The sequence below is a fragment of the Pipistrellus kuhlii genome, unplaced genomic scaffold, assembly GCF_014108245.1.
Source record: "Pipistrellus kuhlii isolate mPipKuh1 unplaced genomic scaffold, mPipKuh1.p scaffold_m20_p_14, whole genome shotgun sequence".
NCBI classification, from domain to species: domain Eukaryota; kingdom Metazoa; phylum Chordata; class Mammalia; order Chiroptera; family Vespertilionidae; genus Pipistrellus; species Pipistrellus kuhlii.
The window spans coordinates 9,534,135-9,553,148 of record NW_023425449.1 but is presented as its reverse complement, the minus strand read 5'-3'; positions in this window follow the sequence as shown (position 1 = coordinate 9,553,148).

Sequence of the window (19,014 nt, the reverse complement as noted above, 5' to 3'; positions counted from 1 at the left end):
ACACAAAGGAAACAAGAAATGGAAATTTCCACTAACTTCGTTGTAAATAGTTCATGATTTTCTTAGGGCTTTCAAATGAAAGATGATCTATCCCACAAAGGCATTCTTCAACTTCACACAAATTCTTGAATGGACCTAGAGGCTTTTTTTCTAGGGAGCCAGTTCATAGCTTCCCTTCAAAGGCTTCTGTGACTCCTTAAATTTTTTTTTTTTAAATCAAGTATCTATTTCAAAGCAAAAGTGAACACCTGAAGCCAAGCCGCTTTTCCAGTCCGGGGATGTTCCTTAAAATCAGGGGATCCGGTGAAAAGTTCCTAATGTTAAATAACACTTTTTCACTGGTAATGCATCACACACTTTTTGAGCAAAATACATGAAAGTTTATTTGTAATTCAGGATAGATAATGGGACACTTTTTTTGTAGGTCACCAGCTCCAAAATTAGCACAGATTAGTGTTGAGTAAAAGATTTAAGACCAGTTATTTATTAGATGTCCCTGTGAGCCATGGGGAAGCAGGGTGGACCGATGGACACAGCTAGTTTTAGACCCAGACAGACTTAGATGTGTGTCCCGTTGCTGTTAGTTAGGTATGTGACATCAATTACATTATTTAACCTATCAAAGCGTCTTTTTTCTCATTGGTAAAGCATTCTAAGGAATAGATCTACATAAATGGTGGTGAGGTCTAAGTATATAACTTATGTCAAGCACGTAAGGCACTTCATGACGCTTAGTAGGTTCTGCAAATGGAAACTTTTATTTGCCAAGGGCTCACTATGGGCCACATTTTACCCTTAGCTAGAGGCCCGGTGCACAACATTCATGCACTGGGGTGAGGGGATCCCTCAGCCCGGCCTGTGCCCTCTCACAGCCTGGGGCCCCTCGGGGGAAGTCCGACTGCCGGCTGGACATCCCCAGGGGGTCCTTAGTTTGTTCATCCACTGTTCAGTCGATTTGCATATTAGGGTTTTGTTATATAAGACTAAAGGCCTGGTGTTCAAAATTCATACACTTGGGGAGCGGGGGACCCCTCAGCCCAGCCTGTGCCCTCTTGTAATCAGAAGCCCTCGGGTGATGTCCTGCATTGAGCATTTGCCCCCTGGTGGTCAGTGCATGTCATAGCGACCAATCATTCTGCTATGGGGCTGAAACCAGCTCTCCGACAACCCCCGAGGGGTCCCAGATTGCAGAAGGTGCAGGCCAGGCGAAGGGACCCCACCAGTGCATAATTGAGGCCGGGGAGGGATGTAGGAGGCTGGCCAGCCCAGGAGAGACCGTGGGACGGCTCCAGGGCGTGTCTGGTTTATCTTGCTCAGTCCCAATAGGTCAGACCCCAGCAGCAAGTTGACCTACTGGTTGGAGCATCTGCCCCCTGGTGGTCAATGCACATCATAGCGAGCAGTTGAGCAGCCTTAGCATATCATTAGCATATTACGCTTTGATTGGTTGAACAGCCAACCGGATGACTGGACACTTAGCATACTAAGCTTTTATTACATAGGATTATATAAGATGTCTTTTAATACTCAGATCCCACTATGGGGAATATGTCATTATCCCCTTTATACGCTGAGGTTCAAACACCTTAGGTAACTATTGAAACTGAGGCTGAAACCCAAGTCGACTAACTTGGATTCATTGCTCTTTCTACTGTACCACACGCAGATAATTTAGAAAGAACAGAATATTCAAAGCCAATAGGGAAAAAATGTGATATGATAAATGTAATAAGAATGCTATGGAGCCGAAACCGGTTTGGCTCAGTGGATAGAGCGTTGGCCTGCGGACTGAAAGGTCCCAGGTTCGATTCCCGTCAAGGGCATGTACCTTGGTTGCGGGCACATCTCCAGTAGGGGGTGTGCAAGAGGCAGCTGATTGATGATTCTCTCTCATCGATGTTTCTAACTCTCTATCCTTCTCTCTTCCTCTCTGTAAAAAATCAATAAAATATATTAAAAAAAAAAAAAAAGAATGCTATGGAGTTAAAGAAGGGAGTGATTCTAGTCAAGAAAATTAAGAAAAGTCACTTAAGCTGCGCTTTCAAGAAGATTCTGGGCAAATGGAATATCTGGCCTAACCCTAGTCATTTCATTTTATTTATTTATTTTTTATTTTTTTTTAAATATATTGATATTTTATTGATTTTGTACAGAGAGGAAGGAGAGAGATAGAGAGTTAGAAACATCGATGAGAGAGAGTCATCGATCAGCTGCCTCTTGCACACCCCCCACTGGGGATATGCCCGCAACCAAGGTACATGCCCCTGACCGGAATCGAACCCAGGACCCTTCAGTCCCCAAGCCGATGCTCTATCCATTGAGCCAAACCGGTCTCGGCTCATTTTATTTATTTATTTTTTTAAATATATTTTATTGATTTTGTACAGAGAGGAAGGGAGAGAGAGAGTTAGAAACATCAATGAGAGAGAGTCATCGATCAACTGCCTCTTGCACACCCCCTACTGGGGATATGCCCTCAACCAAGGTACATGCCCTTGACCGGAATCGAACCTGGGACCCTTCAGTCCCCAAGCCGACGCTCTATCCATTGAGCCAAACCGGTCTCTAGTCATTTTAGATTTGCCTCTTTACAAACCCTACTCCATACCTGGACTTTGCCTCATGAGTAAGGTGACCAGATTTCAACATTGGTAAAGTGGGACACCATTTAATTCTTGATTAAAAATTTGGTCTATATGGAGCAACAAAAATTTTCATAGAACGAAAAAATAGTATTGTAATATATTTTTTTAAATTTCAACATAAGTACAATTTATAAATATAATAAATAAAAAATTATGTATAGTATTGTTTTATTCTTTGGCGTATTTCTCATTTGAGTGAATTTTTTTTTTTTTTAGTAGACTGCTGTCATTGTTTAAAAGGTCATGAAATTTTTCACAAGAATTTGTTAAATTATATTTTACACATAAAATGGCTTTCAAAGTCTCAACACTTAATTGTAACTAAGTCGTAAGTGTCACTTTCAAGGCCGGCACTAGACATTTTGCCGTCACTATAAAATATAAATAATACAAGTACTGACTGCTAAATTCAAGAAAATTTATGTACTTATGAAATAAATAAATACTTACCTAAATTATCTGAATAGCTGATTTGTAATGACATCACTTGTTTAACTAGCTTACTAGCCGCAGTATGATGTGTATCGTCTGAGAGACAGTTACAAAATGTTTTCATCGTTGCGAACTTTGATAAGCAGTTCTCGATAATCAGTTCTCACCAATTATTTGTTATTATTAAAGTTTAACACTATAAAATTAACAAAAATAATATAAAACCGATATCCTAAATAATAGCCACATGGCCGCCAAAAACTGTGTATTCCCTCCCCATTCTCCCACCGTTCCTAGCTTGTCGTGCATTCTTTCCAAAAATCGGAACTTTTTTAAAACGCCGCGGGATATGGGACAAATTGTTAGAAATCGGGACTGTCCCGCCAAAAGCGGGACGTCTGGTCACCTTACTCATGAGTCTTTCTTCCAAAGCTACCTTTATCTTTTCTCTGTGTTCTGCCCTGCTTCCAACTGGATGTATCCCCTCCTACTTTCCTAGCACTGAGACTTTCTGACCTGGTCGAGGCTGGCCTCCTCATTCCGGGCAGCCCATTCATACTGCCCACTTGGCCTTTGACTGACCACCACCTTGACGTAGCAACATTTTTGACTCAGAATAGCACGTTAAGGAGAGTTTTAGACGTTGAACCAGGAAAAGTCAGAATGAAGGTGCAGAGTTGTGCAAGCCCATGGCTTGGAAGAAGGAGGAAGGAATGCTAATAGGGAATGGAGGTAAGCAGGGTTCAAGCAGAAGCTTTTGGAAAAGTCAAGATGCAATCCAAGCCTAGAAAAGGAGGAGGGGCTTTCCCCCTGATAATTGGGACCTTTTTCTCCCTTTGAAGACAACTGGACAAGTTAGCCAAATATTTCTGTAGACCTGCTTCATGGTACAAGAGAGTTAACGAAGTAATGATGAATTACCACGCAAGGATCCGAGGGATGAATAAGACCCGGAGAAGTGAGTTTTGTGTTTGCAGCCCCTTTTTCCTCTGGGAGTAATGCCAATTCCAGCAAGACAGAGTGAGAAGCCAAGAGGCTGACAGCTCTGACAAACACTCTGGGCTAAAACAGCAGGGATTGGTGTCCAGGGTCCCCCCACCGCAGTGGGGAGCGCCAATGAACCCCTCTTACTCTGTTGAGCCCTGGAGAGTTTACCTCTGAAAGAAGCCATGTCTTAGATTTGGTTTCAAAAAAAACAGACCTTAAGACAAGGATTTAGCTACATAGTTTATTTAGGAAGTGATTGCAGAGAGCATTCCACAGGAATGAAGAAATGAGACACGAAATGGGGAAAAAACAAGATGAGCGGATGACTGTTTTACCACTGTGGGCAACTGGAAACCAATCCGGCTGGGACCACTGAGGGACTGTGTGGCACACAACTCAGCATTATCCCACCGAGGGTTAAGGGTAGGGCACAGCAGGTATTTATCCATCAGCTTCATCCCTTGCTAGTTGAGGACTGATAGTGGCTTGTTCGCTCCCTGACGGCAAGCTTCCCCCCCCCCCCCCCATGAAAGAACAGCCTCAACAATGGAAGAAAAATAAAGACGTTCCAAAAAGAGAAAGAAAAAGGAATATGAGAAACTCCTATTAGTCAAAACCACACTAGAGGGTATCATTCAACCAAAAGGAAAATTATTCCCCAATGCAGGCCCTAAGAGGCCTAAAGGAATATAGAAGAATGAAAAGGGGAATGAGAAGAATGTAGGTATAGGATGGCTGTCTGAATAAAACAACGGAACCTAAAAATCCAAGACCTGAGACTTCCAGATGCGGGCAAAGATGCAGAGCAATAAAAACCCTCATGCCTTGATGGTGGGAATACTAAATGGTACAACCACTTTAGAAGACAGTGTGGTGGTTTCTTACCAAATTAAACATACATTTAACACATGATCCAATAATCACACTCTTTGGTATTTATACGAAGAATTTAAAGACATATCCATACAAAAACCTGCACACGGACGCTTATAGCAGATTTATTCATAATTGTCCAAACTTGAAAGCAACAAAGATGTCCTTCCTTAGGTGAATGTATAAATAAACTATGATACATCCAGACAATGGAATATTATTCACAGTAAAAAAATAAGCTATCGCCAAGACCGATTTGGCTCAGTGGATGGAGAGCATCTGCCTGCGGACTGAAGGGTCCCAAGTTCAATTCCAAACAAGGGCATGTACCTTGGTTGTGGGCAGGCAGCTAGTTGATGTTTCTTTCTCATCAATGTTTCTAACTCTCTATCCCTTTCCCTTCCTCTCTGTAAAAAAATCAATAGAATATATATTTTAAAAAGTATAAGCTATCAAGCATGAAAAGATATGGAGGAACTTTAAAGGCATATAACTAAATGAAAGAAGCCAATCTGAAAGGTTATTTAATCTGATTTCAACTATATGACATTCTGAAAAGGGCAAAAACTATGAAGACAGTGAAAAAAATCTCCGTGTTTGCCAGAGGTTAATGAAAAGAGAAGGATGAATAGCAGAGCACAGATGGTTTTTAGGGCAGTAAAACTACTCCGAATGATACTATAATGCGGATACATGTCATTATATATTTGTCCAAACCAATACCAAGAGTGAACCCTAATGTAAACTATGGACTCCGGAAGCTAATGATGTGTCAACGTACGTTCATCAGTTGTAACCAGTGGACCACTCTGGTGGGGGGTGTTGATGATTGGCAAGGCCATGCATGTGTGGAGGCAGGAATATATGGGAAATTCCTGTACCTTCTCAGTTCTTCTGTGGACCTAAAACTGCTCTAAATCATAAGTCTACTTTAAAAATTTCAAATAAATATTAGCAAATTCAAAAAGAGAGTAGGTTATAAACAAGTTCAATGATTTGACATAAGAAAATCAGCAAAGCCCTAGCCAGTTTGGCTCAGTGAATAGAGTGTTAGCCCACAGACTGAAGAGTCCTGGGTTCGACTCCAGTCAAGGGCATGTATCTAGGTTGCAGGCTTGAACCCTGGACATGGGCGGTTGGCCAGCCTGCTTGCTGGTTGAACTCCTGGTCGAGGGGATAATTTGCATATTAGCCTTTTATTATATAGGATATGCACCGAGTGTGGTATAAGAACTCATATTTACAAGTGGTGAGAGCTTAAACCAATACAATTACTTTGGAAAACAGTTTTTCACTTTCTACATATGTCCAAATATTCGACTCCCAGGTATATACCAAACAGATGTGCATACATGCACCAAGACATAAGGCAAAGAATGTTCATAGCAGCACTATTTATAAAAACCCCAAATTGTAAGCAATTCAAATGACCATCAAAAATAGAATGTCATGGTACATATTTAGAAGTAGCACAAGGGGACCTTCTTGATACTGGCAGTGTCCTATTTCCTGACCTGGGTGTTGGTTATAAAGTGTTCATTTTTGGATAATTCATTTAGCAATGCGTTTTTGTTTTGTGTTTTTCTGTGTGCAAGCTAAATTTCACTATAGAAAAATATATATATATATTTTTTTAAAGAAAAGTGGTTCTACCTCACACCATATAGAAAAAAAGTGAGGGTTGTTTTTTTTTTGGTTTTTTTTTTTAAGATTTTTTATGTGGCTCTACCTCACATCATATAGATCCATCAAAATAGATCATAAACTTAAATGTAAGAGCAAAAGCTTCAGAACTCTTAGAAGATAGAAGCAAGTCTTTGTGACCTCAGAGAAGACAATAGTTTCTTAGATACAAAAAACAAAACAAAACACAAACAACTAAAAAAATAGATGGATTGGATGGATTTCATAAAAACAACATTTTTGTGCTTCAAAGGACAAGAAAGTAGAAAGGCAACCCATGGAATGGGAGATAATATTTATAAGACATATGTCTGACATGGAACTAGCATCTAGATTCTAGAATATATTTAAAATACTCTTTAACTCAACAATAAAAAGATAAATAATTCAATTTAGAAATGGGCAAAGGGCAAGGAAGAAGCTGGGGATGAGCTAAAGTGTATGAAAGAAGATGAATAAGAACTGGTATGTGAAACTGTAGTAATGCTAAGAGCATATACTCCTCACTGCTCCATCACAGACTGCAGTCTAGCCCTGCCCACTATTGTTCAGTGGCTAGCATGTTGGCTCTCGCACTGAGGGGTTCAATTCTTAGTCAAGGGCATGTACCTGGGTTGCAGGCTCCATCGCTGGCCCCATCCTGGGCGAGTGTGGAAGGCAACCAATTGATGTTTCTCTCACATAGATGTTCCTCTCTCTCTCCTCTCCCTTCCACTCTTTCTAAAAAAGAAAAAGCAGTGGAAAAAATATCCTTGGATGAATATTAACAACAACAACAACAAAAGAGTGCTATCTAGGAAATTAAAGAAGATATTTCTAGGTGAATAATTAAAGCTCATATTAGAAAAAGAAAAAAAAAAAGGCTATCAGAGATCATTGAGTTATATTAAATGAAGTCAAGCCTCCAGACCCAGATAACACCATACTAACAAACATTTTAAAATCTTTGGGAGTCGGGTCAGGGGAATGGGCAAAAGATTTGAATGACATTTCTCCAAAGAATATATACAAATAACCACATAAAAAGATGCTTAACATCATTAGTCATTAGAAAAATGCAATCATGCCTGCAATGAGATATTACTTCTCATCTACTAGGAGTGTGAAAATAAAATAAAAAAATGGACAATCACAAATGTTGGAGAGGATGTGGAGATTGTAAAAAACAACAAAACAAAAAAACACATAAATAATAAAAATCAAATACCTCCACACAAAGATTCATGCTAGAACATTGCTGCAAACAGCCTTCCAAAACTTGCCCCTTTTGAGTCTGGGATCCAAACGCTGCTTTCCCTATATCGTTAGCCATCATCTCCTCCGTCAGGTGACCTTGCTTTCTCCCCGGTACCTCCACAATTCACTCTCCATCGACTGTACACCAGTTGCTTGCCAGCTTCACCCCCTTCTTCACTCAGTTCACCTCCTTATGGAGAGGACTGCACCGTATTCACCCTGGTTTCTCTGCCCGTGCACAGGTAGCCGTCACCGGTTCCAGATCAATAGATGGAACGTGAATGAATAAAGGACGATGCTCCAAATTTTGCTTTGCACTTCAGGTTATGTGAGGCTGTGACAAATCGTTCCAAGTAACTGACTTGGGAAGTAAAGTGCAGGTTAGCTCCAGGGTGAGCCACCGGCCGAGGGAAGATTCCTGTCCCCCGGGCCCCTTTAAGCTCCAGCTCACAAAGATAAGCCTTTCCATATGAGAGGTCAGCCCATGTTTGCTCAACGTGATTAAACTCCATAACAGTGTCGGTCCCCCAGGCGAGGTCTGGCCTGCCCCATGGCCCAGACCCTCCCCACCCCCCTTTAACAGCTCTGTGCTCTGTGGAAACAGTGCCACAGCTTGCCACATTTCCCACGCTGCCCTATGTGTGCTTGGAAGTCCTTAGGTTTCCTCCCATCCATCTTAAATAGCTCCTTCAGCTTTTGCTCAGGGGCTCAAATTTCCAGCCACTGAAGTGTATTGGACGCCGCCTCGCCACGTCTGCAGGACTCAGGAGCTGGCTGTACCAGTGTGTGCGTGACCCAGGCCTTTTGCTCATTTTCTTCTCTGCTTCTGCTATCCATGTGCGAGGAAATGTTACTGCTCCGTAACATTTCCCCCCGAGTCTGCTTACGTTTGTTTAGTGCTTTGCAGTCCACAAAATGGCATTTTATAAATATATATACACACACACACACACACACACACACAGAAACTTATTTTAGCTTCTTAACAGTCCTGCCCAATAGATTTCATGATTCTCTTTCTCCACCTAAGCAATGATAAATGACTTGTCTGCCATCAGAGAGCCAGAAAGTACATCCATTGGGTATTGAGCTCAGCCTCTGATTCTCTGTCCAGAGTGGTTACTGTTAAACCCATCAGAGAATGCTAATTGCCCACTTGGCTCTCTATTAGAAGTCACGGGAGGAGCTGGATAGGAGAGTGGTTTCCAGGCACAATGATTAGAAGTAATCCACAGATTTAAACCTGTGGGCCCACTGGCTAGGACAGGCTGTGGCATTCATCTTTGGGTGGTCCATGGCTTCAACCTCCGTATGGCCTTTTCCTTCCTTCTTTCCTTCCTTCCTTCCTTCCTTCTTTCCTTCCTTCCTTCCTTCCTTCTTTCCTTCCTTCCTTCCTTCCTTCCTTCCTTCCTTCCTTCCTTCCTTCCTTCTTTCCTTCCTTCCTTCCTTCCACCCTTCCTTCCTTCCTTCCACCCTCCCTCCCTCCTCTTTCTTTCCTCTCCTTTCTTTCTTTCTTTCTTTCTTTCTTTCTTTCTTTCTTTCTTTCTTCTTTCTTTCTTTCTTTCTTTCTTTCTTTTCCTTTCTTTCTTCTTCCTTTCTTCTTCTTTCTTTCTTTCTTTCTTTCTTTCTTTCTTTCTTTCTTTCTTTCTTTCTTTCTTTCTTCCTTTCTTTCTTTCCCTTCCTTCCTTCCTTCCTCCCTTCCTTCCTTCCTTCCTTCCTTCCTTCCTTCCTTCCTTCCTTCCTTCCTTCCTTCCAAAATTCTTATAAGACTTTTTTGAGCCAAACTGATGACCTATGTAGGGGAACAAGATATCAAAAGCTCTGAAGATACACTTTATGAGAAGTGTATATTTTCAAATGTATTGCTCCTCCTATGGGTAATAGTGTCTCTCCCATTGAATTCTGTTCACTGAGTCATGGTGTGCAAATCACCCAACAAGCAAACTAAAGTCAACGTCTACTTGTGCTTTACAACCTTCAAGTATTCCATAACCCTCTGAGCATGTGGGAGGAAAATGGAATGTTAAAACCCCCACTTTATAGATGAGAAGACTAAGGGTCAGAGTGTACTTCTGAGCAACTTTTCAGAATCATACTATTGGAGGCTTATAAGGAGGAAGTATCTTCTGGTTCTAAGTCTTATGCACTTTCTAGACAGATTGCTTATGAACTATATATATATATATATATATATAACCTAATATGCAAATTGTCCATGTGGGAGTTAGACCTGGAGACCAATCGCTTGCTATGACATGTTTTGACCACCAGGGGATGGCACAGAATGAAGGGAGGCCCCGGCCAGCAGCCAGAAGGAGGGCGGCAATTGGCCCTGATAGCTGGCCAGGCCTACGTACCCTACCTGTACACGAATTTTGTGCACCGGGCCTCTGGTTTATCTACTGTATAACGATACTAATTAACATGTAACATTGTGCTTTGAAGTTTTACGTGGCTTTTTCACATATAGTTCACTTAATCTTCAACAACCCCTGAAGGTTGATACTGTTATCAATTACCCCAATATTGTTTTTAAATCCTTAGCCATATTATTATTATACTCTTTCACCTCTGACTAGTAAGTGCAACTCTCAAGAACATTCTCTTATTCATTCAAAAGATGGTGTTGAGCCCCTATGTGATGGACACAGCACTTGTTACAATGGTCAGACTAGAATTCTACATTGCTGCTCTCTGGATACACCGTTACCAGGATTAAGACATGGCATTTGTGATTAGCAGAGAAGTGACAGAGGCAGAGAGACCTGCCTGAAGCTTTGTCCTCAGAAATGGGGTGACTCCTTTTACAGAAGGGAAGTGACCAACCAGGGGGGGGGGGGAAAGGCAGCCTCGCAAATGGCATCAGATGATTCAATTAGTGTCTATTTCCACAGAATAGAAAATAGATTTTAAACGTGCAGCCTAAAAGGGAACATTAGCCTGGCCTTGGCTTATGAACCCCGTCCATACACAAAGATACCAATCATCATGAGTGATGTCCTTGTAAAATGCTGAGAATAATATTACAGGTCATGGTTATTGAATTGGTAAGCGATTAAAGGTTGGCCATGGAGCCCTCCCATGATCGGGTTCCAGTGCTCACGGCCCCATGCAGAGGGAAATCGGTAGTGCAGTATTTCAACGAGTAAGAGAGAAAGCACAACGGCCGCACACTCATCTCTTCGCTTCTTCCTTCCCCACTTTTCCTGTCTTCTCCCTACAGCGACCCCATGAAGGAAGGTCAGAGATTGAACAGAGACAACAAGAGACGAAACTGCAGAGGCTGTACTGACCACCGTAGCCTGGGCAGCCCGGATTCCACTGGGGAAATGACAGAGTGGGTGGAGTTCTCCATTTGCCTTAAGATTTTCTTTCCATCCATCGGAGGGCCGCTCACCACTGGTCCTATTGTGCACTGCCACCCTGACTGCCACCAAGGTGCCGAACAATTTGTCAGGAGGAGAAACGGCTTGATTCTTGTCACCTCCCAATGAGAACGGTAGCTGGGAGGGGCAAGCGGGGATTGGAGAAGCATTCACACCCCCTGAAGACAGCCTTCAAACCTGGGGCCTTTCCAGCGGTCACTCGGGGACCGTTCTGACGTGAAAAAACCGACGCAGCATGAAAGCAGGACTGTGAGAAGTGGAAAGAAGGCTGACGAGGAGCACCCATGCTCTGCATGTTTGCCCTGTACCCACGTGAGCCCACGTGACGTCCAACCCATGGCGCAGGTGCTCCCGCGCTGGCCAGTCTGCCTGTCTCTCCAGATCCACTCTCCACAGAGGCCAGTCCCAGCTGACTGTACCAGCGGGGCTCGCTTGCCAAGGCCTCAATCTGTGCTAAGCCAATGGCTGCCACCAGCAGGAGATTCCCCATCCCCCGGCTCCCTCTCTGCTAGGCCAGGGTTTCCCAGGGCTTGCTACCTGGAGGCCACAGCGGACTCCTGCATCTGTGGCTCTGCCCAGTCCCCAGGAACCACCCCTTCTCCTTTGCTCTTCGGGCTGGGGGTGATAACCTGGGAGTCGCCTGACCCCCACGCCCCATGCTTCCCTCACCCTTGTTGGTTTTTCTAAATGGCCCCTTCATTCAACGTTGCTCAGTGGCCTCTTTGGAGAGTGCCACCTGATTTCAGGCAGGCCCCTAACCATTATACCATCCCAAAGCCTGCTCCACTTCCCGCCCTTCACCGAGACCCTCCCTCAGACCCCTCCTTCTCTCCTCTGTCGCTCACACTGTATAATAAATTCAAAGCTCCTGATCTTTTCCCTGCCGGTTCCTTTAGTGCTCATCTGGGTTCGTTTTAATTAAATTACATGAGAGTAATACACCCTGAGGCAGAATAATACTTCCCTGACCTTAATTCCCCTCCCCACCCCCACTCCGAGTGGGCATGCTGATGAGAAGTGGGCAAGGAGAACAGGGAGCAGTGTGGCTGTAGGTCCTGGATTGGAAAGGTAGAGCTGTTTCTGTGTGTGTTTGTGTGTGTGTGTGTGTGTGTGTGTGTGTGTGTGTGGCAGTGCATGGCCACAAGTTGATTAGGGAGAGAGAGAGATAGAAACATCAGTGATGAGAGAGAATCATTGATTGGCTGCCTACTGCATGCCCCCTACTAAGGACTGAGCCTGCAACCCGGGCATGTGCCCTTGACTAGAATCGAACCCAGAACCCTTTCGTCCTCAAGCTAATGCTCTAACCACTGAGCAAAAACAGCCACAAGTTGATTTTTAAGGTTGTCAATTTCTCTCTGCAGCACAGGAAATGAGGGCAGCCTCGTGATGAATGGAGATGTGGTGAATGGAGAAGTGGCCCCTGATCACCTGAGGGTGGGCGCCTCTGGGCAACATTCCTTCCCGGGCCATCGCCAAAAGTTGTGTATGTCCTGGACCTTGGAAGGCCTTGATCTTGGGGTCTCCACTGTGATAGCCTCCAACATGCATGGATAGGCTAGATGGCCCAGGGCCTGTTTGCTGGTCGCTGGCCCTTCGGGGCTGGCTCTTTATTTGGGTTGTTATCTTCTTGGGCCACCAGGTGGGACTGCCTTGTCCTACACCCCACTGCTTTCCTCCTGGGGCTGTGCTTGGGCTGTCTGGGCCTCGAAGGGACCAAGGAATGTTCTCAGCGACCCCAAGCACTGGAGGGCCAGAGTCTGGAGGGAAAACGGCTGGCGCCAGGGTCCTCCCGAGGAACAGGCCTGGGATGCTTTCTCAGGCCTTTTGGGATACTGCCAGCTAGAGAGTCTTCTCCGAGGAGCCTTCTTCCTAGGTTTCTCGAAGGCAGGTGCCGGCCTGTCTGCTCTCTCCCCGTTGGCCACGCTTGGCATTTTCTTAGCTGATGGCTTGTGGGGAGAAGAGAGGACCAGCTCTCCAGAGAACTCCCTTTGTACGGTTAGAGCTAACGTGCAAGGAACAGGGGACAGGAAGACACCCAGCCCACCAAGGATGCCCGGTCTGGATGGTCTTCAGAGTCATTCAAACCACTGGGCTTGACTTCCTTCATTGAAGAACATGCCTCTCCTCACGAGCTGTGACCCAAGGAGCTCACGTGATGACAGGCTGGAGGGCTCCGAGTCTGGGGGTGGCAGGTCAGGTGAAGTCAGCCCCTCACCATCCTGGGGGGACGCTCACGTCTGGTTGCAGTCCCAGCAGCTGGGCGTGTAAGAGGCTCTTTCTTATAGTGAATTTCATTCAAAATAAATGTAAAGCAACTCAAAGCAGCTTTGTGTGAACTAGGCCGTCCCTCTCATCTTAATATGGCCAACAAAAGGCGTTTCCCGCCCAACTCCTGGGAAACTCTAAAATGTGAATGAGATTTAACCTTAATAAGAGTCATTTCTATTCTTTTTTTTTTTAATATTCTAAATAGAATCTGTAAAAATTAGAATAAAAGGAAAAGACTTGAGATCTTATCCCTGGAATTTATTCCCTGGGGTGGCTTCTTGTGCTGAATTCATAGCTACGTGTAGCTGGAATCAAAGATTTAGTCCAGATTCAGAGTGGGATTTATTGGAACTCCTTCTATAGGCTAGAGGCAGGAGCCTTTGGTCTGAAAAGGTTCAACAGAGAAGGAGAACAGATGGGCGTGTTGAGGAACTGTGGGCTTCCAGAGCTACTGGGGGTTGGAGAATATAAATCCCTTCCCTTCGCCAGCTCCTTTGAACGTTGGGTGGAAACTCAGCCAACGTCCTTTTACCTAGGCAGCTTTGCTCCTAAGGAAGCAAGAGAAATCCAAAGGTCCAAATGGAAAATGGAGCTGAGAGCCTTGTCTGGAGTGACAACCCTCAAAGGGTATTGTCCTTGGGAAAGGTGAAAACTAGAAAATTTCCACCCATCAGCACAGAGAGACCACAAGGCAGATGTCTGTTCAGCCCAGACACTGGGTGGGGGTAAAAGAGTCAGAGCTGATCATTTCTCGCCATGGCTTACCCTCATGTGATTCTGTGGCTCCAGCGTGTCCTACTAAGAGTTGCACATCTCCAAGCACTTATTAGATGCTCAAGTAATATTAATGCCATCCAGAGATGGTCATCAAACTGAATCCAGACAATGTATGAGCTGTATTTGACTCATAGGGTTTTGTTTTTTTTTTTAATGGATTTACTGAATTCGATATCAAGAGATGTTACATATAGCCTTAATCAGTTTGGCTCAGCGGCTAGAGCGTCGGCCTGCGTACTCAAGGGTCTCAGGTTCAATTCCGGTCAAGGACATGTGTCTTGGTTGCAGGCACATCCCTGGTAGGGAGTGTGCAGGAGGCTGCTGATCAGTATTTCTCTCTCATCGATGTTTTTAACTCTCTATCCCTCTCCCTTCCTCTCTGTAAAAATCAATAAAATATATATATTTTTAAAAGAGATGTTACATATAATCCAAGTATCCAAAATCACTTTTAGAAATTTGAAGCTCTCATCACTCGTATTCCCACTTGTCAACAGCTGCCCCTTCGGATGCAATGCCTACCCCTCGTTGGTCCCTGTCTCCTCTCTTCCCCTTACTCTCACAGCGGCCACTCTCATTTTCTTTGTCCTTGCCTGGTCTCTGTTGGCACTGCGCTTTGACATTGCTCTAAGAATGTATTTCCTGTTCTGGCTCACAGCCTAAAATAATTCCTCAACAGCTCAATATTTATGGGAAAAGAGTCTTATCTAAGTGTACATAAGTCACCAAATGTCAAAAACTAAAATCCCCTACTATTGGTAATATTTCACTTTTAACTAGGTACCGAGGTTACACCACCAAATATTTGCAATTATTCTAAAATGTCTTTCTAGATATTCCTCCCTCTGAATCCTATTAGTGAAAAATTATCTCCTAATCACATCCTGCATCAAATTAAATAACATCACAAGACAGCCTCCGGAATGAAATTGTTTCTATATCCTTAATCTTTAGGAACTTCGATAGTTCTCAAGCACAGATGGTAATAGGGAATTAACTTTTAAATCTTTTGGTTATTGTTTGCTTGAGCGGTGAACCAGAGTTCTTCCAAGGCTTTTGGTTTTGATATGTTTCAGAAAGTTTGTTAGTGGTCTGTTTTAAATGTCTTATCACCTTTATAATTATAATTTCTTCATGCAATGATCTAGTTATAATGAAAAAAGGCATGTCACTGCTGTTGAAGGTTATACTGCCGGCCTATTTGCTTTGTGCTGGCCAGAGTCTGGCAGACTCTGCAGAACAAAATGAGGCCTCGCCCTAAAACTTTTAACACCATAGTCTAAATACACTAGTTCTTTGCTGTGCCAACAATCTCTACTCTAATGTTCTAATGCAACAGAGCTGTGGGAAAGAATATACATAAGCCTTTCCAAAGGGATTCTGAGTCATTAAATTCACTTCTCACCAATGATGAGAGAGGAAGAATTCCTCAAAAGCACCTGGAAAATTTTCAAGATCCTCTGTCGGGTATAAAGCAGTATTTAAAAAGTCACTGCGTGTTATTTGAACTTACTTTTGAGTAGGTAGTAAACCTACTGAATCCAGAAAACTGTACTTGCTGAGTTCGTGATGAAAAATTTTAAAGGCCTTTTCCTACTGCCCCTCAAAATTCTTGTGCTCTTTCATAATTTTTCATTTCTACCTTCCTCAACATCCTATCTTTTCTCTTCTCAACTTTCTCTCCAGGAAAAGTACAGGAGTCCTCTCAGACCTTCTGGCTCTTTCTCATTTGTATGACTGCATGATACAATGACAAAACAGTGCATCGGTTATTGCTATAGTACAAAATACAGCTTTATTTTAGGCAACTACTTGCAATGAATATACCTTTTCGTTATTTATAAAATTGTCTGTATTTTTGTCGGGTAAAGTGGCCTTTAAAAAAAATGGCAATAGAAGCGATGTCAAATGCTGCGGTGGGGGGCCTAAGGTCGGTAGCCGTGGTCGCTAACAGGCACCTGATTGTTTTCTTGGTAGGCACTCTGGTTTGTCACTGGACTGGCCACTCCCTGTGGCTTCTGCCAGGTCTCCATGCTCCCTTTCTCATTCAGGTCACCTGCCTCTACCCCGAAAGCATTTCAGTTTGCAGCCCCGGAGGCAGTAAAAACCTGAAGAGCTGCAGCCAGGAATGTGACCTCAGCACTTCCAGGGCCTCTGTGCAGTGGGAAGGCGGCTGCAGGCCCCGCCCAACTTGGAAAATGAAACCGCCTGGCATCCAATGAAGCCTTCTCACAGGTCAGCCCAGGAGGGAAGACCGCCCCCACCCCACCCCAGGGCAGCAGGCACCATCCTGCAGAGGGCGTGCAGTGGCCTAGCACTGCACAAGCCCAGGAGAGCCAGTGAAGACAGAAATGTAAAACCTCAGGAAAGCAGTTGCTGATTTACTATGTTACAGATGAGGCAACAGGGCCGATCGTTTGTTAAGAAAAAAACTAAAAAACAAAAAACGCACTTAGAGCATAGGATCTTTTTAAAAATGACATATATACCTTATACACATTGTTTTAACTTAAAACACACAACCACTACTCTTTAAAGGTAGAGCTACGCTCTTTTCTGTTAGTGTGGATCCGTGGGATTCTGAGTTACCTTTCCTTTTCTGCAGAAGCCATACCCATAATGCATTGTCTTCAACGTCCAGGCAGGAGCCATGATACCCATGATGCATTGCTTTCAACGCCCAGATGAGATGTCACTACAGTGGAGCAATCACAGAACATCCCGTGTGAAGGAAAACGAATGTGTTTTTCTGCAAAATTTTCACCCTCTTCTTTCCAATCTTTTACAGTTCACATCAAATTAAAAGCAGCTTTTTTTCTTTTATTATTATTATTATTATTATTATTATTATTATTATTTAGCTACTTGCCTTTAAATCTCCTCAAAGCAATAGTGTATTAGTTTCCCACTGCTGCTGTAACAAATTACCACAATCTTAGCTGCTTAAACCGATACCCATTTACCGTCTCACTGGTCTGCAGGTCAGAAGTTCAGGGGGCTCCACGTAAGGTCCCACAAGGCTGCCTCTGCCTTGCTGCTGCCTGTTAGGCCCCGTTACTGACAGTTGCATGGGATAGGTTCTCAGTGAGTCACCAGGTAGGAAAAAGTGGGGATCCCCAGGTTGATACAGGTTCCAGCTCAGTGCCAGTTCTGGGTCTGAGGCCACTAGGCAAAAGTCCCAGGGATACCAAGTCCAGCTGCCACCCACTGGGTGCTTGCATTCCTTTGTGGTAAGGGGGGGAGGGGAGGAATCTCAGGGAGTCATCGGGGTGAGGCCAGCAGAGTTCATCGGACTCTAAGAGACCAAGATTTGGCCATGTGACTGGAAAGCACTGCACTGTAGGCCAGGGAAAAATCTCTCCCGTTCTAGACGGAGCCACACAATTCAATCTGTCCCAAAGCCTGCCAGGAGCCCCATCTCAGCAGGAGAGGGGTGATACTTGTCAGGCTTGGGGGAAGGTGGTGGATGTAGCCCTACATAGATTGTTTTGTGTGTGTGTGTGTGTGTGTGTGTGTGTGTGTGTTTAATATGTTGCATGATGTTTATTATATGAAACAATAGGGAAAAAATAGCCTAGGCTTAAAGAAGGGCTTACATGATTATGACTCTATTGTATCATTGGAGTTTATGTTAACCTAGGGCAAAATACCAAATGAAAATCCCCCCAAATAAAGTCATACATCTAGAGCTCAACCATAGTGTTATACATACATTAGATATTTAATCAATGTGTGTTAATGATGATGATGCCTAAATATACTTCCAAATGTGTTTAATGGTCAAAGATGTTTTCAGTACCACCTTCAAAGTTGTTTTATTTGCGTGGATTGTTTTCAATAAATATAGTTGGCCCACGGCATCCATCAGGTTTTGCATCTGAAGTTGGGGATCTTATGGATGTGGGTGCAGGTAGGGGTGACTATGCCAGTTACATAAGGGACTTGAGTATCTGAGGATTTCAGTATCTGTGAGGTTTCCGGAAAATAGTCTCCAAGGATACCAAGCAGCAATGGTAGCTTAATCTTTTTATTTTATTTTATATTTTATTGATTTTTTTTTACAAAGAGGAAGAGAGAGGAAGTTAGAAACATCTATGAGAGAGCATCATCGATCAGCTGCCTCCTGCACACCCCCTACTGGGGATGTGCCCGCAACCAAGGTACATGCCCTTGACCGGAATCAAACCTGGGACCTTTCAGTCTGCAGGCTGAAGCTCCATCCACGGAGCCAGACTGGTTTCGGCGGTAGCTAAGTCTTTAGGGAATCCAAAGTTATATGCGGATTTTTGTCTGCGCAGGGGTCAGCGCTTAAACTCCCACGCTGTTCAAGTGTCCACTGTACCATAAACATGTGTATGTTTTCTCAAGAGATGGTGAGCATTGGTCTGTTAGATGTAAGTTGGTTAAGAAGAACCTGTCATGCACGAGGCATGGCAGCCATGCGCTCATTGTGATGGATGCTGATTAGACGCTCCGAGTGGTTGGGGATAGTCCTGATGGCATTTTCTGAAGGGTAATTGGATGGGGCCCAGCCCTGTTGGCAGTCCTCCCAGACTGAAGTATCTGAAATGTCCTCTTTGTGGCTGATCACTTTCTCTGGAGGTTTAAACCTCCGGTACTGCCCGGGTTGGAGGTGGTGAGGGAAATAAGAACAACCCCCAGGGCTAGGAGGGCCAGGTTTGGGAATGGGGCCCGTGGTGCAGAATGTTGACCTTTCACATTTT